Here is a 21,993-nt window from a genome sequence, read left to right as displayed (position 1 = left end):
GGCACGGCGTGACCTTGAGGGCAGCGGATGCGGGGCTGAGCCGCCGCGGGAGCGCACCGCCGCACCGTCGGGGACCCCGCGGCTGGACGCGGCCGGCACGCCACGGCCCTGCGAGCTCCTGGCGGGCGGGCGCGCTCACGCCGTGGATTAAGGTGGTGCTCAGCCCCTGCCGCCCGCCGGGTTAAGTAGCCGGGATTAGCCCGCTGCGGCAGCACGACACCGACATCCCGGGCACTTCGCCGCCCCGCGGGGGCTGGGAGCCCGGCGCCCGCGCAGCCTCGCCCGCCCGCCGCGCCCCCAGGGCTGTGTTTTTGGCCGCGGCTGACTCGTACGCCGCTTTCCGTCGGAGCGGACGGGCTGGTTTGATTTATCGATGCCCAGCCGGGCTGCTCATCGACCGGCGCGGACGAGGAAGGGATGCGGCACTACTTCGGGTGCCGGGCGAGCGAAGCCCTCGCGGGCGTTTCGCCGCGGGTGAGCCCGTCCCCGCGCGGGGCCGCTCCGCGGTGGGAAGCGCCTCTAACGGCGGTGTCATCCTCGTCCCGGCGGTGCGTGTAACCTTTGGCTGTTGCACCACGTGAGTTTGGGAGCGGGCTGGAGCCTCCGCCGGGGATGGCTGCCCGGTGTCGAGCGCGGGAGGCAGCGCTCGCAGTGGGGAGGAGTGGGCTGGGTGTCCGCACCGCCGTCCGCCCTGGCTTCCTGCCGAGCCCCTCGGTCAGTCGGTGAAGGCTGAAGTCGGAAGGACTTAGGATTTCGAGAGGAGGATCTCATGAAAAGCGGTCTGTTTTTCCCGGGAGCGTTTCCTTTAGAGCGGCCGTGCGAGTGGTGTTCGCCAGGGGCAGGAAGGGGCTCAGCCTGAGCCCGGGGAAGCGTTTAGGAGCGGAGAGCTGTGGTTGAGTCTGTCCCAGGCTTCGCAGCCTGAGGGGCCGTGTATTAGTTCAGCTGTAATAGGCGGTTATGTAGTGCTGTGCGTGATCCACACTCCACAAAAATCTTTTTTACGTTTGACATTTTAAACTGTAGGGGCTGGTGACGAGAGCAGTAACAAAATTTCGGCGGCTTTTTTTCTTGTCATTTTAAGATCCACATTACAGAAATCCTTAAATACTTGTTATATATGGCATTTGTACATTTATAACTTCAGTTGCTGAGGCTTTCTTCTCAAGGTCTGTTCAGAAGGAGCTGGTGACAGTACCTTATGCTGTGTCTGAAACTGTCATTCTGAGAATGTTTGCTGGTGTCTCACCTCACAGTGCTTGAGAGGTGACTGGCTAGGTGATTATTCAAATCGTGTCCCTTCTTAGAAGTCAAGTTCCAAGCCCACTGTATTTGTGAAATGTCTTCATCATTAGTGGTTGGCAGTCTTGACTTCCTCGGGAATGAAGTGAGCGTGCCTTTGGAAAACTACCGCCTGTAGGAAAGCTGCTGCATCTCTGAAACATTCCTGGGTCCTAATGAATTTGGGTTAAAATAATGTGGTTTGGTACTTGGAAAGGTGTTGGTTAGATAACTTGCCAATTCTTTGGTTCATGATACTGTGTGTTCAGAAGGTGGTAGCTGTAGCTGTAGGCAGGGCCATTTTTTTTTTTCAGCTGTTTGTTGGTGCTTTTCAAGGATTTCTTCCAAACACCACAAATTGTGAATTCCAATAGAAGTAAACTTGTGTATCTTTAAACTGTTGGCTCTTCTGGCAGGAATAGCTTCCAATGTACTAGGGCTTTAATACTTATGGCATAATGAATGGAAACTCTTGGTGTCAGTGGAAAAAGTGGTCACTGAATTCAGTGAGGAAAAAAACTCATGCACTTCAATGTGAAATTTTTAGTCTGGAAGAGCATCATTGTGTGGTTCGGTTTATTGCTGCTCCTACTGATGATTATGGTAACCAACCCAGGCTGAGTTAGCTGAATGAGATGTGACTCCTGTGTTATGTACAGATACTTGCAGGTTTTCCCAATCAATGTTCCTATGCCAGTGCTAAATTGCAACATTGTTACTTCTGTTCATTCAGAGAACAACGCATGGAAAGCCATGTGCATCATTCAAATGATATAAGTCAAAACTAATTTTAAAGGGAATTGTGGATGTACTATTTGTAAGCACACATATGTTACTTTTGCATGTGAAGCAAATGTTTTTGGGAATTTAAAGCAGAAAACAAGACTTCTGTCACATTAGCATTGAGTAAACTGTGTATTGGTTTCTTACACAAAATTGCATTACAAGGAGATAATGGTGCAAGGAAAGGATCCCCATTCGTGTAATACATATTCTGCTAATAATCCGGGGGTAATCCTGCAAATTGAAATCCACTGTAGTCTAAAGGAAGAGTCTTGCTTAGAAAGTCACTCTTTTGTGAACCACAAAATATAGAGAACTTATGTCAGCTGTTAAAATTGCAAACAACTAAACTGTTTTGTAGGAAGCTTCAAAGGAATTTCAGAGGCTTGAAAGTGTCCTGTAGCAAAGGCACAAAGGTCTAGTAATTACTTCTATTATCTTTGGTTTTAGCTGTTTGAATTTATTTGGAAAGAAGAATGTGATAAATGAGAGGTAATCATGAGATGATACTAAGAAGGAAGAGACATAGGCTGGATTTGCTAAAGCCACCTCAAAACCAGATGCTTTGGAAGAATGAACTTCACCAACATTTAAGATTTTAGAGCTGGGAACTTACTATTAACTGGCATGTTCAAAACAATAACGTGCCATAGCAATAAAGTCTCCCTTGACATGAGGGTGGACAAGATAACCTAAAGTATCTTCTAACTCGAATTTCTTCCATTAAGGTAGACTAAATATTAATGGCATTCTTTACCACTGAAATGTGACCTCACTAATGTCTTTCAGAGTTTGAACTCTTTATTTTTATATATGTTTTCTTCTGTTTTTAAAGTGAAAATAATAATAGTGCAGAAAGGGATTTGCGTTTTATTTAAAGGTGAAGTCAGATTTCAGTTAGCCAAATTTAATGCAGAATAGCAAACAGCTATGATTAGTCCTGGGCATTTAAAAGTAAATATCTTTTGAGAAATAAGGAAGACTGCTTGAATCTATAAGAGGTCTCTGTTATAGAATGCATGCTTACTTTACTACAAAAGGATCAATAAAATTGCAGTAATAGTCTTAAATTTGTATTCTCTAGTATTCTCTACTTGTCTTAAGAAATAATAATAATAAGACTTGTTAAAAGTTGCAGTTCAGCAGATAAGGATCATTCTCTATAGAGTATTTTAATTAAAAGCTAGATAAAATCTAGGAGTTGCAGAATTGTGTATAAAAAGCCAGGATTAGCTCTGCCTGCTGGCTTGCTAGAGTGTGTGCAACGGTCTCAAGCAGGTTTTTTTGGCTTTCTTATTCAAACCTGTTAAATTTTCTCGGAAGACTTTTTATTTCTTGCAAAGTTTAACAGATTGAAGAACAAGAGAGGCAGGAAAGATGAGGTGATACTGTTGCTGGTTTGAAAAAAAAAAGTGAACCTATGATACTTTGTGTAGAGGATGAGTATTTCTCATGAGCATTAAGATTTATTCATTTATTCAAAATAGCTTGCCTTTATAAAGATTGGATTCCTCCTCTTTTCAATACCTAATGTTATTGTTCTCCTAACTTAGGTTCAGTTAGCTGAAGATCATGTTCATTAATTGAACAGCAGAGTGATAAAAAAGTAAGATTTTTTTGTTCATTAAGCCCTCCAAACATCTTTTAATGCATGTGAAAAATAAAAATGTGTTCAGCAGTTTCACACAGAAGATGTAAGCAGTGATAATGAGCAGTATAGGAGGAGGATTTCCAGGAGGTGACATATACAATGAAATCAACAGGCAAAATATTAGACTAACCTGTCTTGAGACAGTTGCACCTACTCAGACAGAATGTAATTTCTACACAGACACATGGTATTGTCCAGCTTGTCTTTTATTTTTAAATTATTAGGCTTTCAAATACTTTTTCAAATAAGTAAAATGAATTTCTAGTTTTCATGACAGATTTCACTTGATATGAGCAGTATCTTTGAAGGAGCTGTCTGTTCAAGCAATTGGTATTCCAGTAAACATGATGAAAATTATTTCTGCTGCCACTTATAAATCTTACTCTAACTGACAAATGACAGCAGGAGGTGTTATTAGTTTAATTTTGGTGAATTGCAAAGTAGGTATGAGGCTTTCTCCATTAGTATTTCAAAGGTCTTCTGGGAGAAGAAATCTAAGGAAAATCTAGGAGACATTTAAAAAAGAAATCAGAAATAGCTTTGAAAATAAATATAACTTATTTTTTTGTCCAGTAAGAGATAATATGTAATTGCTGTTACAAAGCAGACAAATAACATCTGCCCTGCCTTTGAAGAGGAATGGACTGAGAAAGGAGGAATATATTCTCTTTCTGGTGTTGGCAACTGCACTGTGCTGTTAAAGAGTGCATAGATCCATACTGAAGATCACATTTGATGGTCATCCTCCATAGTGCTGGCCATTAAGTCTGGCTGTTTCTGCCACTTACAGCATAACCAGTCTCATCACTAGGGGTAGGTAGCCCTGGCTTCTTGCTGGCCCATAATCTGATGCTGCTTTTTAGGTGAGAGTTAGGTATTTTTCTGCATGGCTTCCTATTTACAGTGAACTTCAGTGGTTTGCATGTCTCATTTTTCTTAATATTGTGTATGAGCTGGATGTTGCCTTCATTCCCAGTGAGCACAGGAAACACCATGTTCTTAAAACACACTTCTGGAGCCTATCACTTGTAATCTGCTACCCTTACTTGTGCCCTTATATTCACAGAAAGATAAGGTAGCAGCAGGGAAAACAACACTATTGGTTTCTCACCACTTGGTGTACAGTGTCTGGTCCTGTACAGAGGAGGCCCAGGATGTACCATGCTCTGCACAGTTGATAGCAACTCAAGGCAGGAAAGATGATTCAGCCCACTCTGCTTTAAGCAACTATCTAACTTTGAGACACGCCCCAAGGGTTATAGTGGTGTGCTCTTTTCCTGCTTACATTGTCATTAAAACTTTCATATTAATTTTAAGATTTTGAATCAAAGATGAACTTAGTCACTTTTGCCTTACATATATCCGTGAAAGAAACACAAGTGCACTTTGGTGGAGTGTTACAGATGTACCCTTATGTAGAAATCATATAACTGTTTCTGCACTTGTTATTTCACCAGTGATTGGTGGCTTGTCTGCATGGCTCTTTCAGGATTGCTCCTGTGTCTCTGCAAATACAAGGTTGTGTTGTTTGTGGTGTGCATTTTGGCTTCTGTCTAGATTTTAAATAAAACAACTGGTGACTCCATATGGGGATAGGAGGAAGAGTCACTAGCTGTGTTTGGTGAGTTTTCCCACTGTAGAAAGAAAAAACTGAAGTGCTATGGTCTTTATTGAAATAAGGAACTTAGGCCAGTAGCAATAGAGAAGTCTTGTAGCTACAGCTACAGCTGTAGTTTTTTAAAAAGAATATTGTAGAGCATTCTAAAAAGTTGGTCACTGTGACTCTCCAAAAGCTTGGAGAACATTTGGTTTTGTATGGTAGGTGTTTCAAGGGATAGGTGTCTTTTAAGTATCCATCAAAAGGTCTGTTAGTCACTTCTGTTAATATGTTTGATGCTTTTTTAATATTCCAAAGTTTTGTCAGACTTTAGTGATGGCCTTCTGAAGCTGCTGGTGGATCAGCATAGTCCAAGAGGCTGGGGACAGAGAGAGCATAATTTGTAGTTGCCTATTTGGCTTGTCACTGTGAGTGCAAAGTTTCACTGGCTGGCTGAGGTGACCTCATGGCTACTTTCATTTCCATCTTAGCCTAACTGCAATAATTCCCCCCTCTTTTGTGCCATCTCTGCCACTTTGAATCTATTCGGTGTGCCATTAGATGGTTTGTTACACAATCTTTGTGCACAAATTGGTCTCTCCAAGGTGAGAAGTAAAGCTCAGATGAGGAAAGCAACACGAATCTTTAGATTGATGGTTGGGAATGTTCCCCCTTTTGGAACAGTCATGTGAAACCATTTTCTGGAGAGTATTACCCTTTTCACATGGGAGAACTTGAACTTACTGTTTTGATGGGAGAGTGGTTGGAGTGCCAGTTTTCAACTAATGGTGTTCCATAAAAGTATATTTGGGGTTAAACCCAAGAACTATATGCCTAGGTGGTTTCTGATACTACAGTGGAGTAAAAGAATTTTTGCTTGTGTTGAGCATCTAGACTTGCATTCTGACATTTTTACATAGAGAAGACTGAGTAGATAGTAACAATAAATGGGTAGAAAAGGTGGCAAGTATGGTTAGCTCTTAAACTGTTTAAGAAAGGGTGGTATTTTTAAATCTCTTCTGGTTGTTTAGATCTAGTAGATAGTAGATCAGGATCTCAATATGCATATTGAACAGGAGTTTTTTCGCTTCCATCCAGGTCCTACTGCTATCAGTATTGATATTGCACTTCAAATTGCTTTATATTGCTTGGATCTGCCAATTTTTCTTCACTTGAGAATGAAGCTGGTGCAGAACTTCATGAAGCCTATGGAACAGTGCAAATCAATACTTAAATTAGAGCAGTGTCTACCAGCCTCACTCAGATGAGGTTGTATGAAACATGAAATGATTTAAACCAGCTGTCAGGGTCTGTGCCAGATGGCTTTCAAATATGCATAGTGGAGACTGGCAGCTGGAGAGAGTAAGGAAGGTGCTTTACCATTGCTAGCACAACTGCTTTACTTCTGCTTTATTAATAACACAAATCATTACAGTTTGTGTTCACCTACTTCTGCTCTGCAATCCAAGTAGTTAACATTGACAGTGATTTTTCTTATTCTGCAATGAGCTTGCTTTGCATAGTGAAACATCTTGACATCTTCACAAAGTCTGCTTTCAGATACATTTTGATAGTAGGTAGATCTTGTTATGGTGACTGCAGATCTAGGATTTGTTCCTAAACTAGAGCTCTATTTCTCAAGTGAGTTAAAAGAGATTTGGGAATAAAGGACTAAATTCTCTGGGGTTTGAGAAAGGCATGATCTCTTTCTCCGGATTTGTGTGTGTGTGTGTTGTTTAGTGGTAGTGGAGGCACTTACAGTGGAGTTATCCTTCATGTAGAGTTACTCACTCTGCAATGCATACCAGGTTATGTGAACCTTTTGAAAGAACTTTAGTGCAAACACATACATCCAAAATTAGATGCCAGCATATAAAGCAGTGGTACATGCTAAGTCTTGCTTGTGAGTAATTTTTGTATGGCTTTCTTTTTTTTCTTGTTGATCCTAGTGTTGCTGGGCACTGGACAGCAAGTCCTCAAACCATATTAGCAAAATGGTTTAGAAAAAGTTGTCTTGGTTGTGAGAAGTCTGACACCCTAAAGCTATGTTATGCTACCTTCTAACACTGGAAATTGGTTTACCAGATGGAAAAATACAAGGGATGTATGCTTGAGGAGAGTACTTCATGTTTTTGGGGAAGATAGTTGAACATTCTTGACAGATGAACCTCTCATTCCAAAACTGCAGCGTTGAATTTGCATGAGCTCAAAGCTTTATATTTACCTTCTGCTGATAGTCAAATCTAAGGCTACAGAAATTGTAATGGAGAATAAGGTTGTATATATAACCCTGGGCAAAATGCTTTGAACTGGACAAAATTAATACATGTTACTTTGAGGCAGCCATTGTAAACCAGGCCAATTTCAAGCTCCTGACGGGGAGCTGCCCAAGGCCCCTCCTGAGCGTTACGGAGCTGACAAAGTACAAACACTTCTGATGGGCTTTCCCCTTCACTGTCACAGTTGGCAGTAGCTGAAAATGGTGACGTGGTTGTAGGGCTACTGCATGGCCTAGATTCCTGGAGGGAGGGTGAACAGGAGAGCTGAGGCTGGCTGGCACCTGTACCCTACCTTGGGGACAAGGATGCCTGTAGGAAAGGTCTTGGCCACCCTGCAGGACAGGGAGCCTGAGCCAGCTGTAGGGCTCTCCTGTGCTGGCGAGGACTGGCCCACGCTGGTCAGCATGAGCAAGAGCATGACCAGTGGGTTTTGCCTTCAGTCGTTCTTGTGAGGCTGCATCCAAAAATGGTGCCTTGTTTTGCACCTCTCCTGACAGTCGATGAGGGGCTGTCCTGTGGTGTGTGGGGAGAATTAGAGTGAGGTGGCTTTGCTTGACCTGGAAGGGAGGAGGCTGAAGAGGGACCCTGGTGATGGTCTGTAATGGGGCCTTTTAGGAAAGGTGCAGCTAGGCTCATCTTTTTCCCAGGGTGAGCATGGGGGTGTGGAGAAGAGCTTCCATGATTGACTTGAGCTGGTGAGGCCTGTGCTGGCTGGAAGGGGCAGTCCCTGTCACTGTGTGACCTTCAGGAGGAACCGCTGATGTTGCTGCTGTCTTGCTTGTCACCGGTTCTCATCTAGGGCTGTCCCCTGACCTTGAGGTCAGGTGAGCGGCAGTGCTGGCGCAGGGCTGTACCTTCTGGCAGTAGCACAGCCTTGGGTATTCCTAAACTAACTGTGAAGCCACATCCTTCCTCTTGCTCTGACATGGTAGTGCAGCTGCTTGATATGCGAGTTCAGCCCAGCCGACTGTGCTTAACTTTGGCAGAGCAATCCTGGCCACTTACATAAGCGTCTTAAAAAACTGAAACTACTCACTCTGGGCTGCTTCTGTTGCTGAAGCGCATCTAAGATGAGATGCATGTGACTATTTTAGATCATGTCCTAGGTGGCTAAATAGAATATTTTGATATATATGTTTTAATTTATCCATTGCCTATTTACAAAAAGCGCCTGAAGTGCCTACCTTAGAGGTAGGTGTTCCCGTTTGGTCAGGTGAATCTTGCATATGATGGAAGGAATGTAAACTTTTAACCCACAAAATGCACACAGGCTTCAGAACTTTAGATAGACCCTTCAGGTGGTGAAAACAGGTGATGGGGAAGAGCACAATTTCAACACTGACTTTTAAAAAGCTCTTGCATCTGCTGCATGCTGTCTATTACCAATTATTGAAGTACTAAATCATGGAGAGTGATTAATGCTAGAATCATTCATTGTTCAGCTGTGTACTAAGTCGAAGGGTTTCAGGTTAAAAACTGAGACAACAACAAACCTCTGTAGATCTTTAAAGGCAGCTGTAGTATTTCTAAAGTATAAAATTCTGTGTAACTTTCTGTAGAAACTTCACCAAGAGGAAGGATGCTCATGTTTCAAGGGGCTTTTCAGCCCTTTCCCCCACATCCTACTTACTTTATATAAATGGATCATGTGTCTTGCACATTAGAACTCTAATGTCAGCCTCTCAAATGTGAAGTGTGTTATAAACTAAGTTAGTTGGGAGCTTAGCAAGGCTCTAGTTGCTGGATGTGGTATATTTCCTGTGAGTATGATTGCATATTTGCTTCACTCAAGCAGGTTCAGTGTAGTTCTGTGCCATGTTTTGAGTTGGCACTGGCATTGGATTATCTGTGTGGTGAGTCTGGTTAGATAACGATTCTGCCTGAAAATAAAAGCATTTTTACTATTTTATAAGACTCCGTGTACCTGCAGGAACTTCGCTGTTGTCACAAGAGACTGCAATAACTTGGGGAAGTAAGGGATGATCAGAATGCTAGGTATGAACCCTGACACTTGATCAACACCATGATGGTGATGGAAGAAGCATGGCTTTCCTTGCTGTGGTTGCTCTGCATAAAACGGATTGAGCGGCCTAGCTGGAGTCCTGGGAACCACCCAGGCACAGCACACAAACAGAGTACACTGCAGGAGCTCTGAGTTTCAACAGCAAAACTGAGAGGTGGCTTAGTTTCATGATAGGGGTAAAACTTTTTAGTCAGCTATAAAATATCATGTAAGCTCTGTAAGATGGAAACAAGCTCAGCCCACTCTGACTTACTAATTTTGTGAATCTGCCATGTGAAAATGAAGCTGATAAGTGAATACCACTTTCTTGTAGATGGAGAGAAGAAACAGCCATCTAATTTGCTGAAGGGTGGTTCTTCTATTTTTAAAACCTGAAACAAGTGAAGGCTAAATTATGTAGCTACAGGCACATTCTTCTTCAGTAGGTAATAATCAAAATCTAATGATTAAAGCTGTCAAAGCTTTAAAAGTTCATGTGAAGTTTAAGATGATGGAAATTTATCTTTTCTTTGGGAGGAGGAGTGTTTTGCTGCTCTTCTAGAGGAAACTTAAAGACAAAGGCATTTATTGCACTTGTATGACTTTCTCATATACAGACTTTTAAATAGTGAAACTTAGAAATAGCCACCTAAAAAATTATTTGATGAATGCTTAAAATTGGAAAGAATTTTATATGAGCTTAGCCTTGTACCAACAAGTTAAGAAATGCAAACTTTATTCAAGAAAAAAAATCCAGTCAGTTTTGTAGACTAAAAACCTTGGGGTGGGTGTCTGTTTGTGGTGTTTTTGCCAGGAAGGTATGTTGTCTCATGTTGGCCTAACGTTTTGGGTTCACCTCCATGAGGTGATGGCAGCAAGCTATCAATCTGTCTGCTCAAAACCTATTTCTCTTTCCAAAACTGTTTCCACAGCCGCCACTGTGTCAACACTGTTCAGTCATAATTGTCAACTCCAAAGCAGGCTGATCAATGGAAATGCTAAATAAAGCAGCAGGGCTCTTGCCGCAGAGGCTGTGTAAAACCAGATTTGTCAGGAGGTGTGTGCCTCTGTGAATATCAGCAGAAAGGCTCACTGTTACCTTCTAGTCCAACACTGCTGTGTGCCTTCAGGGCTCCTTTGCTTGAGGTTGTCTTGAACTCTGAGTTTTTCACCTTGTCTTCAAAATGAAGTTGTTTTCTAAGAAATGGATAACCAAAAGGGTTTCGTTTTTCAGAAACTGAGAGACAGTGGAATCCATAGGAATAAAAACTTGAATTGCAGCTGTGATGGTTTTGGTTGTTATTTGGTTGTTTTATGTTTTTTTTTTTAATTTTTTAATTCATTTGAAGCATCAGACCTTATGGTACTTGTTAGTACTGTTAGAATTGCTCCTGCCATTCATCAGGTATGAGACTTTTAAGATGTGACAGCTGGTTGAGGATCAGAAACAAAATACCAACTCTACTGCCCATGGACATACATGTCTATAAAAGACCAAGGAAGTTCTTGGCATGCTTTAAATTAAGTGCATTAGATTTGCAGGCACAGCTCTTTTAGTGCTTTCTTACAAGGTATCTTTTTCACAGCTGATAAGTAAAATGATGTCTGTACTCCCTCTGCTGGCTCTGCAAAAGTAGCTTTCATGAGCTTAAATAGCTGAGTAGCACCTCTTACAAATATGCCTGTGTGTAACTCTGAGTTAAGTACAGTTTAATGAATAGAAGAGGGATTTTCCTGAAAAATGGGTCAACAAATAGTTCCTGAAAGCCAATCAGGTGTCTCAGATGCTATCTCCGGCTATAATGGTAAACACCGGTGTTGTATATACCTTTGTAATTGTAGTCTGATCTGTTTTTGTGTATCAACAATTGGATGGGGCTATCCATTGAAATACTTGTACATTTAGTTATACATCTAGCTCTGCTTTTATAGGTATTGTGTTCTATATGTACAGGAAGAGCTATGATTAGAAACCTCACATGGGGAAAGAAAACTTATCTACTTCCATAAATTCAAGTGCCATATACCTTTATTTAATTATTCTGAGACTACTTGTTTCTTTCTATGTGAAGAGATATTCAATATAAAAATTCTCAGCCAGAATGGAAAGAGTTTGGGCTTGAACGAAGTCTTGGTGTATATAGGTGTTACAAACATAATCAAAACAATTGCACTTGGAAGTCAATAGACATCTTTACATGCCAATGTAGTTCATTCTGTTATCTTGTTGTCTGATATTATTATTCTATTATACTACTGCTCTGGTTACTTTTTGGTGTGTGGAAATCAGTGACAGTTTAACAGTTTCAGAGAACTAAAAGGGTAACCCACCCTAATATACTGGTCAGTAACCAGATAAGTGGAATAATAACCCAAACTGCCTTTTTACCATTTGGCAGTTCAAAACATCTCTGAACCTTTGAGCCTTGTGGCTTCTGGTTGTGAAGTCTGAGGAGATTTTCTGGATTTTTGACCCTGCAAGATGCATTTCCAGTCTTTTGTCCAGACACTTTATATATAATTCATAACTGTCAAATATTCCAGAACAAAAAAAAAAAATTAAGCAAACTCAATTAAGAATTCAGTGCAGCCACTGTAGTTCCTCCTGTTGAATTTCTCTTTGGGTGCACCTGTGGCTGTCTGCAGATGTCTTCAGGCATTGCTGTACTAAGAAGGGGCTTTTTGGCTGCAAAAAGCTAGACAGTGGCCCAGGCCTTCACACTGAGGTTAGAACAAGTCATCTTCTCACAGCAAGTGTGTTCCTCCTACCAAATAAGCTCTTCTTCCCCTGCTATGGTGGATTAAGTTCCTGAAGTTTGTCCCTGTGACTTGGCTTATGATCAGAATTCAGAGTTTTACTGCCATGCTCAATATTTTTTTTAAAGTCCAAAGTTCTATTTTAATAATAATTTAAATTGAAAAGTAAACCAAAAATTGTGGACCTCCATAATATGGGCCATTAAATTTAGCTTGGCAATGTCTCCTTCAACCCTGGTCTTCTCAAACAAGAACAATACAGGATTCTTCATGCACTGGAAAATACATCAATTTTTTAGGGATGTCAAATAGTACGTTTCAGAAATCTCCAAATTAAGGAGTCAGAGAATCCGGGTCTTAAAATATCTTAAAATAATAAAATAGTTCGTTTAGGCTTCCTGTGAGCAATTTTGCCATAATGCAATTGTTTAAATAATTGAAAATATTTGCTCTGTGAAAAATACTTTGTGACAGCTGATGGCTTATTTTAATAATAATTGCTCAACAACAAGGTAAAGTTTTGGAAACTACCTACTTTTTCAGTTTTAAGGAAGAAAGCTGTCTTGAAAGCTGTTTAGCTTAATTATGTGCCTGAAGCATCACATGTCAAACTAGATTGTGACTTTGACAGACAGCTGTGTAACTGCCTATAATTGTTTGTTCTTTTACATTTAGTTTGATTCTGGATTCTGACTGTATACTCTTTGATCACATTGCTGACTTCCTTTATTAGATAACTGTTCAAACACCAACAAAATTAGTTATTCCACCCCCCCCCCCCCCCAACAAAACCCCAAACAAACCAACCTTTACCCTAATTTCATGCTGTATTGGTTAGAGCAGAAGATTTCAAAGGCAGTGGATACATGTGCAAAAATCTGACTCCTGTAGCAGGGGTATGACACACTAAGTAGCAACTTGCTATTAGTAACCTAGAGCAAGCTACTAGATACTGGTAACAAGTCTGAGTGCAACATACAAAACTACCTACAAAGGTTCAGTGTAATGCATGGCTTTTGTCAGAAGGTGAACCGGGAACGTTTTATATAAGCTCTGCTTCCATGTCTGAATAAACATGAAGGAGATTAAGGAATCTGTTGGTATAAATTTTTGTCCTTCTTAAAGCATCCCTTTCCTTGAGAAAAGGAGGAAATGGGGAAAAAAATGTTGTAAAATCAAACAAAAAAGTTAATAGGTTAGAGACCATTGGTAGAACTGGGCTGTCAATCTGCTTGTCATGGGTTTGAATTAGTGTGTAACTTAAATGACCCAAATTCATAACAACTTTGAAATGAGGTGTATGGTGGTTGGTTTTCACTGTGTAGGACTTTTCATTAAGTTTCACTTCATCTTCCTTACCAATGTTTTCCTTACCTCAGGTCTGAAAATGTGAATAACAAGTCTGCTACTTGTTACTAGCAGATTACATACTTGCACCAGTTTTTTTCTAAGGTTAATGAGGTTTTTATAAGGTTTCTAAGGTTATGTTTTTTTGAAAAGCTACTAAAATAGTGCTTAATTATAGAGGTTTTCAGATGGCTTCTTTTTATATTTCCCTTGATAAACAAACAAACAAAAAAAAAAAACCTTAATGGCACTGAAAAGCAGCTTTTTGGAGAACAGTCCTAGTAGGCTGCTTTCCCTTCTCCAAATGCTATGTGTCCTCCAAGCTTAAGGGTCTATTGAAAGTACTGAGAAACCAGCTGATGGCATCCTTTGAGGAAAACAGGGATACAGGGGTTTGCTTAGGAAAGTGGAGCAATAGGACCAGAGAAGGAATCTCCTAAAATTACTTTCAGAAAAACTGAGTCCCTAACTGTAGGAGTTTGGGTAATTTGTGCTATATTTCACTTCATGGTGCTGTGTCATTTTTTGTTTTTTTCATGATACTTTATCTTCTCAGTCACTTCCCTCCACTGGGGAAACAGGCATTTCACTGAGTATTACTAGCCTCAGGCTAGAGGAAGCTCTTGTGTTCCTTACTCTGCTTTACCTGCATGCTGCATAAGATAAATTTGTGAGTTGCAGGGTTTAGATTAAAAATATAGTTGGCTTCTGGCTTAACAATGTCTGTGAGCCTGTACTCAGCTGTATAGTGAAAGAATCTCATGCTGAGCCCAGGTGTGATACAGTCAGATGTGCAATGGTGCTGGTCCTTTGAGGAAGTCTGTTAGAAGCCATGAGCTGAACATACAAATCTTGGTTATTTAAAGAGATTGTGCCATCAGCAGTTATAGCATGCACAATTTCAGCAGGATGCTTGAAGTTTGTCACTTCACTGGAGAAGCTGATACTGCCTTTCCCAATTGCCCTTCTTCAGAGATACTGTATGCTTTTGGTATCACTAGAAACAACATGATGGCTAAAGTTGCACACTGTTACAATGTGCCACTGTAAAACAAACACTTGTGGGAAGTAGCTTTCTGCAGAAGGAACAAAATAGGTCTGACTTTCCTGAGACAGAATGATGACCTCTGGTCTTCATGGTTCAGTTGTCTCTTGTCCCTGAGGGTCAGCTGCAGCTGAACTATGAGCATTTACCAGTGCTAAATGCATTAGGCTCTCAATCCAGATACCATCCTTTGGAAGGACAGATATTAAGCTTGTTAGACTAGCAATGACTATTGAGGATTCAGAGGTACCTTATCAGAAGACTGACACCTCACTGTGCATGCCAAAGGTGGTTATGCTGCAGGCATCTGAGTGCCTGCTGGTTTACCACTTTAGTTCTGCTGGCCTTGTGCTTTGATAGGGCAGGGGAGTGATGGGAGTCTGGTAGCTGATCCTCAGCACAGAGCTGCGATGAAGTTCTTCAAGGCATGGCCTTTCTCTACCTAGGAGAGCTGTGCCAGAGCTAAATTAGACACCTAGCTCACCTCATAATTTGAATGATTGCTGATTAGACTGGAAGCAGATCTGTCTGCAAAGTGCATTAGGATCCACTGATGCTAGGGAAGACTTAAGGCCTTTGGCTTATGGGAACTGGAGAAGGGATTTCCTTTATTGTGTGGCATAGGACTTATAAATATTATCATGGAGCATGGTTTTATTTGCATTTTTCCTGAGTTGCTTTCTTTTTTCTAATTAATTAATCAAGCACTGGTGTCTTTGGAATCTCAGAAACCTAAAGAGTTATACACAATGAAGTACTTCACAACTGAAGACTTCAGAAATGAAGCTGTGATTGTTAATTGCACGTAGCCAGTTTGTATAGCAATTTTATATAGCCCACCAAAACTGAGAAATTAATTAAATTTACTAAATCTACTTGAGCCATTGTCTGGCAGCTTCCCAGCTTCATGTTAATTTGCTGTTCAGTCCAATCAAACAGTGTCTGCCCTTCACTGAAAAGTTATGTATCATGCCATTTGTTTAGTGGCAAGTCACTTGACTTGTGTCCTGGGTTTGTTCAACCCACGGCAACTTGAAATAACAGAGGGAAGAGGAGCCTTCCCTTGAAGGGAGATTTAATGTTATCTTAGAGGTGGCAGCCGTATAGTTCCATGATAAAGATGCTTCTAGCACTAGCTGAATGTGTCTTGTACCTTAAGCTGGCATGTCCACATTGCTTGTATGACTTCTATAAATAAATCAACTCCTCCTGGTGTCTTGGGGGAAAACTTGTTCAGACAGTAGAAATGCTGCTATTTAAATTTTTCCACTGAGGTGGGGGAGATCCTTTTTGGATGACAGCTTTCTGCAACACATAGCTACAAGTAGCCCACTCACAGGTGTGGTACCATGAAATGCATGGCTACCATCACAGGTAGTGGGAGGGTGGAGGCTTGGGACCACGGCATGGTGCTTTCTTGCTCATTGGATCCTGGAGGGGGGAAGATTTCATGGCAAGGAAAAAAATTATTTGTTTCTAAAGATCGTAGAAGTACATTAAGAAATCAAAAAAAAGAGAAAGTGAAAGAAAGAAAAAAGCATTAGTCAAATAAGAAGTGCCAAAACTGTTTGGAGTGCTGTATATCCCATGAGAGATGGACTTAAAACAGGACCCAAAATGAAATACCTTCTCTCAGAGGCTGAGGTGTTGTAAAGAAGAGTAGAGAAGCACACAAGAAGTGTGTGTTCCAGGCCCGAGGTTGCCTGTGTGCCTGTTGCAACAGCAGAGCTCCCATACTCTGTTACTTCATTAATGCAGTTGGCAGAGTCCGTGGCTTTTCCCAATGCAAAAGGATAAGAGTGGCAGGTGTAAGTTGCAGTGTTGTTAGTGTCAAATAATGAGAGCTGCTTCAGGACCTCTGTGAGTGGGAGTGTTACAACATGTCTCTGCAGCACAGACATACCTTTGGTCACCTGAGGATGTGACAGACTTGCTGCTTTGTTAAAGTGCTGTGATGGGAATCTCAGCTTTGTGCATTCTGTCTACTAACACTGTTTATATATTCCCTGTCTGTGTTAAAGAAAAAAACTCCTGAGAGAAGTGTTTATTGTCTTATATTGGATGGTGGACATGGGATTGTCATGTGTGTATTGACCACAGAGCAGTTAATTGACCATCATTCTACACACAGTTGCCAATAGCTATTACTGCCAATGGCAGTAATGCTTCAATGTGTGTAAAACAATCCCAGACCAGCAACCAACCCTGCATAAATGAGAAACTTTGGAGTAGCTAGAAGTGTGTGACAATGCAGGGAGCATGACAACTTAGCCTTTAAGTGGGTGTCAGGCATCAGAGAGATGGAAAAGCATTATAATAAGGAAAGACTAGTTTTGAAACTGGAGATGTCCCTGAAGGATAAAGCAATATGTAGCCTTAGAAAATCATGAAATATGTCAGATAATACCCTGAGGTGAAGCCTACTGAACATGCTTCTTACACTGTACCAGAAAGAGGAGGCCCAGTGGAATGGATTAAGGAGTTAAGCTCTCAAAACTTATCAAAGAGAGCTAAAGGGATTCCCAGTATAATCATAATAAAGAATTTTGCAAGAGATTTAATTCTTGTGTTTCTGCAACACTGTACACTGGATTCTCAAATTCAAATATTGAGGTAAAAAAACCCTTAACAAACAAAAGAAAACACAAACCAAACGGACCCCTGAACCTCTTGACATAACTAGCAGGAGCAGCAAAGTTGTGAAGTATTTCTCAAAGTGCTGCTCAAGTGTGGACTAGTTATGGTATTTGAATTTTAAAACCCTCTGTCTCCTTAGGAAGAGAAGATGGCAAACATAATTGCAGTTTTTGAAAGGGATTTTCTCAGAATGACTCTTTTAGCCAGTTTATTTGGTATATTTCTGGCAGGCAGGAATTAATGACAATCAGGGCAAGCTAGCATAGCTTTCAAACCATAGGTTTCTGAAGAAGTAAGTCTCTTTAAATGTTTAAAGATAAGGGTATACTGTGGTCTGGTATTTCCAAAAGGCTTGTGAAAAATCTGAAGCTGGGTTCTCAAACTGGCTTTTTACAGGCCAAGAGGGAAGCTTCTTACACTTTGACCACAAGAGGACATAACATACATCCAATTTAGCATCATAGTGTGGGCTTATTGAGATGGGTGACCAGACCTGAGGTTTTTGTTTTATTTTTCTTACATTCCAGACACTTACTTGGTTGGAATGGTGATTTTGAGGATCATAAATGGATCCTTTACTGCATTAATATCACAATTTGTATGTAACCTGTTTACAAGTCAAGGAACATAGACTATTTTGTGGTACTGTTTGTACTTAGCAGTAAGCTAGTCCAAAGCAACAAGAAAAGCCTTAAAACTTTGTCTAAGTTAATTTTATTGCTCTAATAGAAAGGAATTGGTTATATACAGAGTGTCTTTATGGAAGTAATTTGGCTCAATCTCATAGGCATAAATATTTCCTAGCAATTTTAACAGTAACTTTAAATATCTTTTGAAGTTTTCTGAATACAAGAAAAATCAGGTAAGAATGGACTTTTGCCTTTTGTCTGAAGGCTTATAAATCTAAAAAACTTTTTGCATCTCTTTGATGTCATGAAGCATGACCACAGTCAAAAGCCTACTGCTCTGCATAAATGGATACTAGCATAAAAGAATACTTTCTGCATGAAATAATGGGGAGTGTTCAAATCAGGATGAAATGGTAAATGTAAGGTCTGTGAAAAAAAGGTGAAAAGATTTCTCAAGACAAGTCTTATACCTGTAGGAATAACTGATGAAGTCAGCTGCTGGTTTGCTGACATTATCGTAAGTGACCAGCTGGATGCATTGCACTGAGCTCTAAATACAACAAGTAGCTGAAATTCAGGAATCCAACTCCATCTCTGTTGGATGAAATTTGGTACCATCTCACTTTGCTATACTTGAAACTTTATTGCATATAGTGATGTCATATACCTCATTTAACACACACCTGTCAGGGTTTGTGACCAGAACACATTTTGCACTTTGGGAATGCCAGCAGACTCTGTTGTAATCTTATGATGCATAATTTTAGTGAGTTGGTTGCCATGCTACCACCCAATCTTTTTTTAGAAAAGTTCAGCTTTGTCTTTTTTGTCAATATGGTTTTGACAAATGTTGATGAGAAAAGTGTGGTAATTTGTTCATGAACCTAGTAATGTGAATATTTGTTAATGGGTGACTTTACTACTTTTTTTTTTTAAACCCACTTTTAGGTTTATATATTTAGTTATTATTATGGCAGATCTGTTAAAAGGACTTAATTTACAGCATAATTTTCCTAAACTGTGCAGGAGTAAGATACTTGAAATCCTCAGTCATCTTATTTAGAACTCAGTGGATCTGAAGGAAAGGAAAATATTGATGGGCTTTAGGCAAACTTTTTTTCTTTCATTTTAAACACCAGCAGGTTTGCCTTCAGCCATCAACTGCCTTGGTCCAAATTTTGGCAGCTTCACTCACCTCAAGTTACATGAGGAAGCTGACACACACAGTAAATACATTTTAGGTGCTTGAACACACTCAGAATGTTTCTGGATGGGGCAGAGTCTCATCTAGAGGTTAAAACTTTTTTTTTTTTTTTACGGGGTTTATAGTTAAAAATTGGAGTAACCTTGTATCGCAAACAGTCTCTTGAATGTAGCCTTTAGTTTATAGTGTCATCCTGGAGCAGAAAGTGGATGAACCTAGGAAAAAGAAGTACAGAGATGGAAGCTTCAGGGCCTGTGGGTGGAGAAGAGAGAAGCTGCCTGAGTGTTGATCAGAGCTGTGGACTGCAGAAAAGGGTTTTAAGTGGTTAGAAACTTGACACTTTTGCATGGTTTTGTCTTAAGTGTTTGTAGTCATGTGGACAAGCCAGCAATGTGATATGAAATAAGTGACTATGAAAGCCTAGTACTTCAAACACACAGAACGCTTGTTGCTTTCTTTAATGATGATCACATTGGTTTTGTCCTCTGGGATTTTCCAGTATGTCTCAAAGTCTGCTGTTCCTTGAAAGTGGTCATAGGTTTTTCTGAAGCCCTTCTTGTTGCATCAGTCTGTCTATTTTTGGATCTGTAATATTTATTTGATTACCTCAGAAAGCTAATGAATAGTTTAAACTCTTGATAAAATAGTCACCTACTCAGACTATTCTATACAGCACTTTCTGATCTTGTTTCTTAATCCAGATGTCACTTCAGCTGGAGCTGAGTTATTTAGTGAGTGGGGAGAGGCCATGGCTTGGACAAGGCAGGGCAATACAGGCCTGTGCAGATGGTTGATGGCATAACAAAGTGTCTGCTTGCTTGCTGGGCTCCTGGCAGAGGCTGTGGACCAAGCTGCTTTGTAAGAGAAACTTATGTCCTTTGTGCCATCATAACTGACCTTCAAGACTTGTACAATTTTTACTTGCTACTACCAAAACAGGAGGAAAATTATGCACAACCTGTGTGTCAACATTGCTGATTTGTACTACTACCAAACTGACTTCAGACTACTGAAGTCCTAATTTGTTTGCTATAATTTCAATAAGAAATAAATTTGGGGTCTTAAAGGAAAGAAACCACCAATGGATGAAACAGTTTCTACAGGTGTCAATCACTGTAGGCAGTAGAAATCCCTTAGATTAAGTGCCATAAATCACAGAATCACAGAATAATTTGTGTTGAATAAGACGTTTATATGTCATCTTGTCTAACCTCCCTACAATGAGCAGGGACAATACCAGTGTTAAGATCCAATGCAGAATCTAGGCCAGTTTTTATTTCAGATAGGTAAGTACATCTGTTTCCCAGGAGATTAGGCTTCAGAATTAAATCAGATTTCTTTTTGAAAACTAAGCAAAAGTCATGACCTTTGATGAATTTACCATTTATAGAGCATAAGCTGTAATATCTGAAACTTGTCATTGCAACACTGTTGGACATATTTAAGGCTGAAGATGATATGCTAAAAACTTTGTTCGTGCCCTTTGCCTCTTAGTTCTTCAGTCTACTTATACATGTCTCTTCATAAACCAGGCTGGGATTTTTGCTGTAAAACAATAGCATGGCACTGAAGTTATTTAACTCCTGTTTGTTCAGTTAGGCACATTTTAACTTACAGAATAGTGACTTGTAAATGCATGCTGTTCTGTATTTATGTTTTGCCTCATTAGAATTCATTCACATTCCTTGTGAAACAGCTGGTGAGTTTCTGTAGCCTGTCAAGTAGGTGTGAGGATCTGTCTCTTGCAGTAAAAAGTTTGACCCTTCAGAGCACAAGAGCTCAGTTTGATTTCCAGGTTACTTTCTCAGTTACAGTTACTCATCATTGTTACAATATTCCATTATAATAATATTGCAGACAACTCCCGTTCTTTCTTCCTCCCACTTCTGCAATGTTATGTGATGGCTTGAAGCTGTGGATCACACCCAAACTGAACTATGGAAAAGCATCTTATGTATTCAATATCTTTGAAGCTGTAAGCAGGTTAAAAGGCACAACTACTGAAACATATGGGGATGGTTTTTATCACAACAGCTTCTTGATATGCAGATCTGTCTAGTATTCGTTGAACTAATTAGATTAAACAAAGGCTTTCCTGAGATAATCACTTTGCAAGCCCTTTCCCCTATTACAGGGCCCAGTTTTAGTGTGTTGCTGAAGGTCAAATGCTACCAGCTAATGCTCAATATCTGAATGCACAGTGTTCAAGCATAAATTCAAGTATAAATTAAATTGAATGACACAAGATTTATAATTGCTGAAGCTTTGACTTTTGAGGTATGAGTGCGCTTAAGTGTTTTAATATTGATTAAGAAAATTGTGTTTCCTTGTAGGTTAGTGAAGCAAGTATTAAATATAAATGTAATCATAGGAAAAGCTTGGATAGGGGTCTAAGGTATGCTAGGTCCTGTGCATCTGGGCAATAGTAATTGTGCTACCATAGGAATACTTCAAAAAACATGTTGTAGCTTCTAATTTGGTCAGTGCAGAATGTTCTGGTAGCACTAAATAGATAAGTAGTCTGTAGTCTCTTCATGCTTTGGTGAGCATTTCTACAAGTAGACTTCTGTTTAAAGCTTCTCCTTTCTCCAGTCCAGCTAGAGAAGCTTATGATGATGAACTTCCAACAGTGGCAAAGTTGTCTAACCTTTATTTAATGGGTTATGGGTTTGAATTTTTTAGTGTCTTTGTCTGGTAACAAAACACAGTCCTTCAGCAATAAATAGTGAATTGATTTGGGTAAAGGAAGTTATTCCTCATAAGCAGCTATAATGATATGATGTG

The 21,993-nt window shown here is 40.2% G+C and overlaps 1 protein-coding gene across 7 annotated transcripts in view; it reads left to right on the top strand.

Annotated features, from left to right (window-relative positions):
• Positions 1–21,993, top strand: part of ATP2B1 (ATPase plasma membrane Ca2+ transporting 1) — a 60,401-nt gene that overhangs the window by 951 nt on the left and 37,457 nt on the right. Inside the window, exon 1 of one of the 7 annotated variants that reach the window (XM_038155468.1) lies at positions 2–548. The exons of 5 other annotated variants lie outside the window; for them this stretch is intronic. The gene's annotated coding sequence lies outside the window, so the exon portion shown is untranslated. Of the gene's footprint in view, position 1; positions 578–21,993 lie in introns of those variants that run through there. One more of the 7 variants, XM_038155467.1, reaches the window with a different exon arrangement.

This window comes from Motacilla alba, chromosome 1A (assembly GCF_015832195.1).
Source record: "Motacilla alba alba isolate MOTALB_02 chromosome 1A, Motacilla_alba_V1.0_pri, whole genome shotgun sequence".
Taxonomy (NCBI): domain Eukaryota; kingdom Metazoa; phylum Chordata; class Aves; order Passeriformes; family Motacillidae; genus Motacilla; species Motacilla alba.
This window is presented reverse-complemented; position numbering and strand designations above follow the sequence as displayed.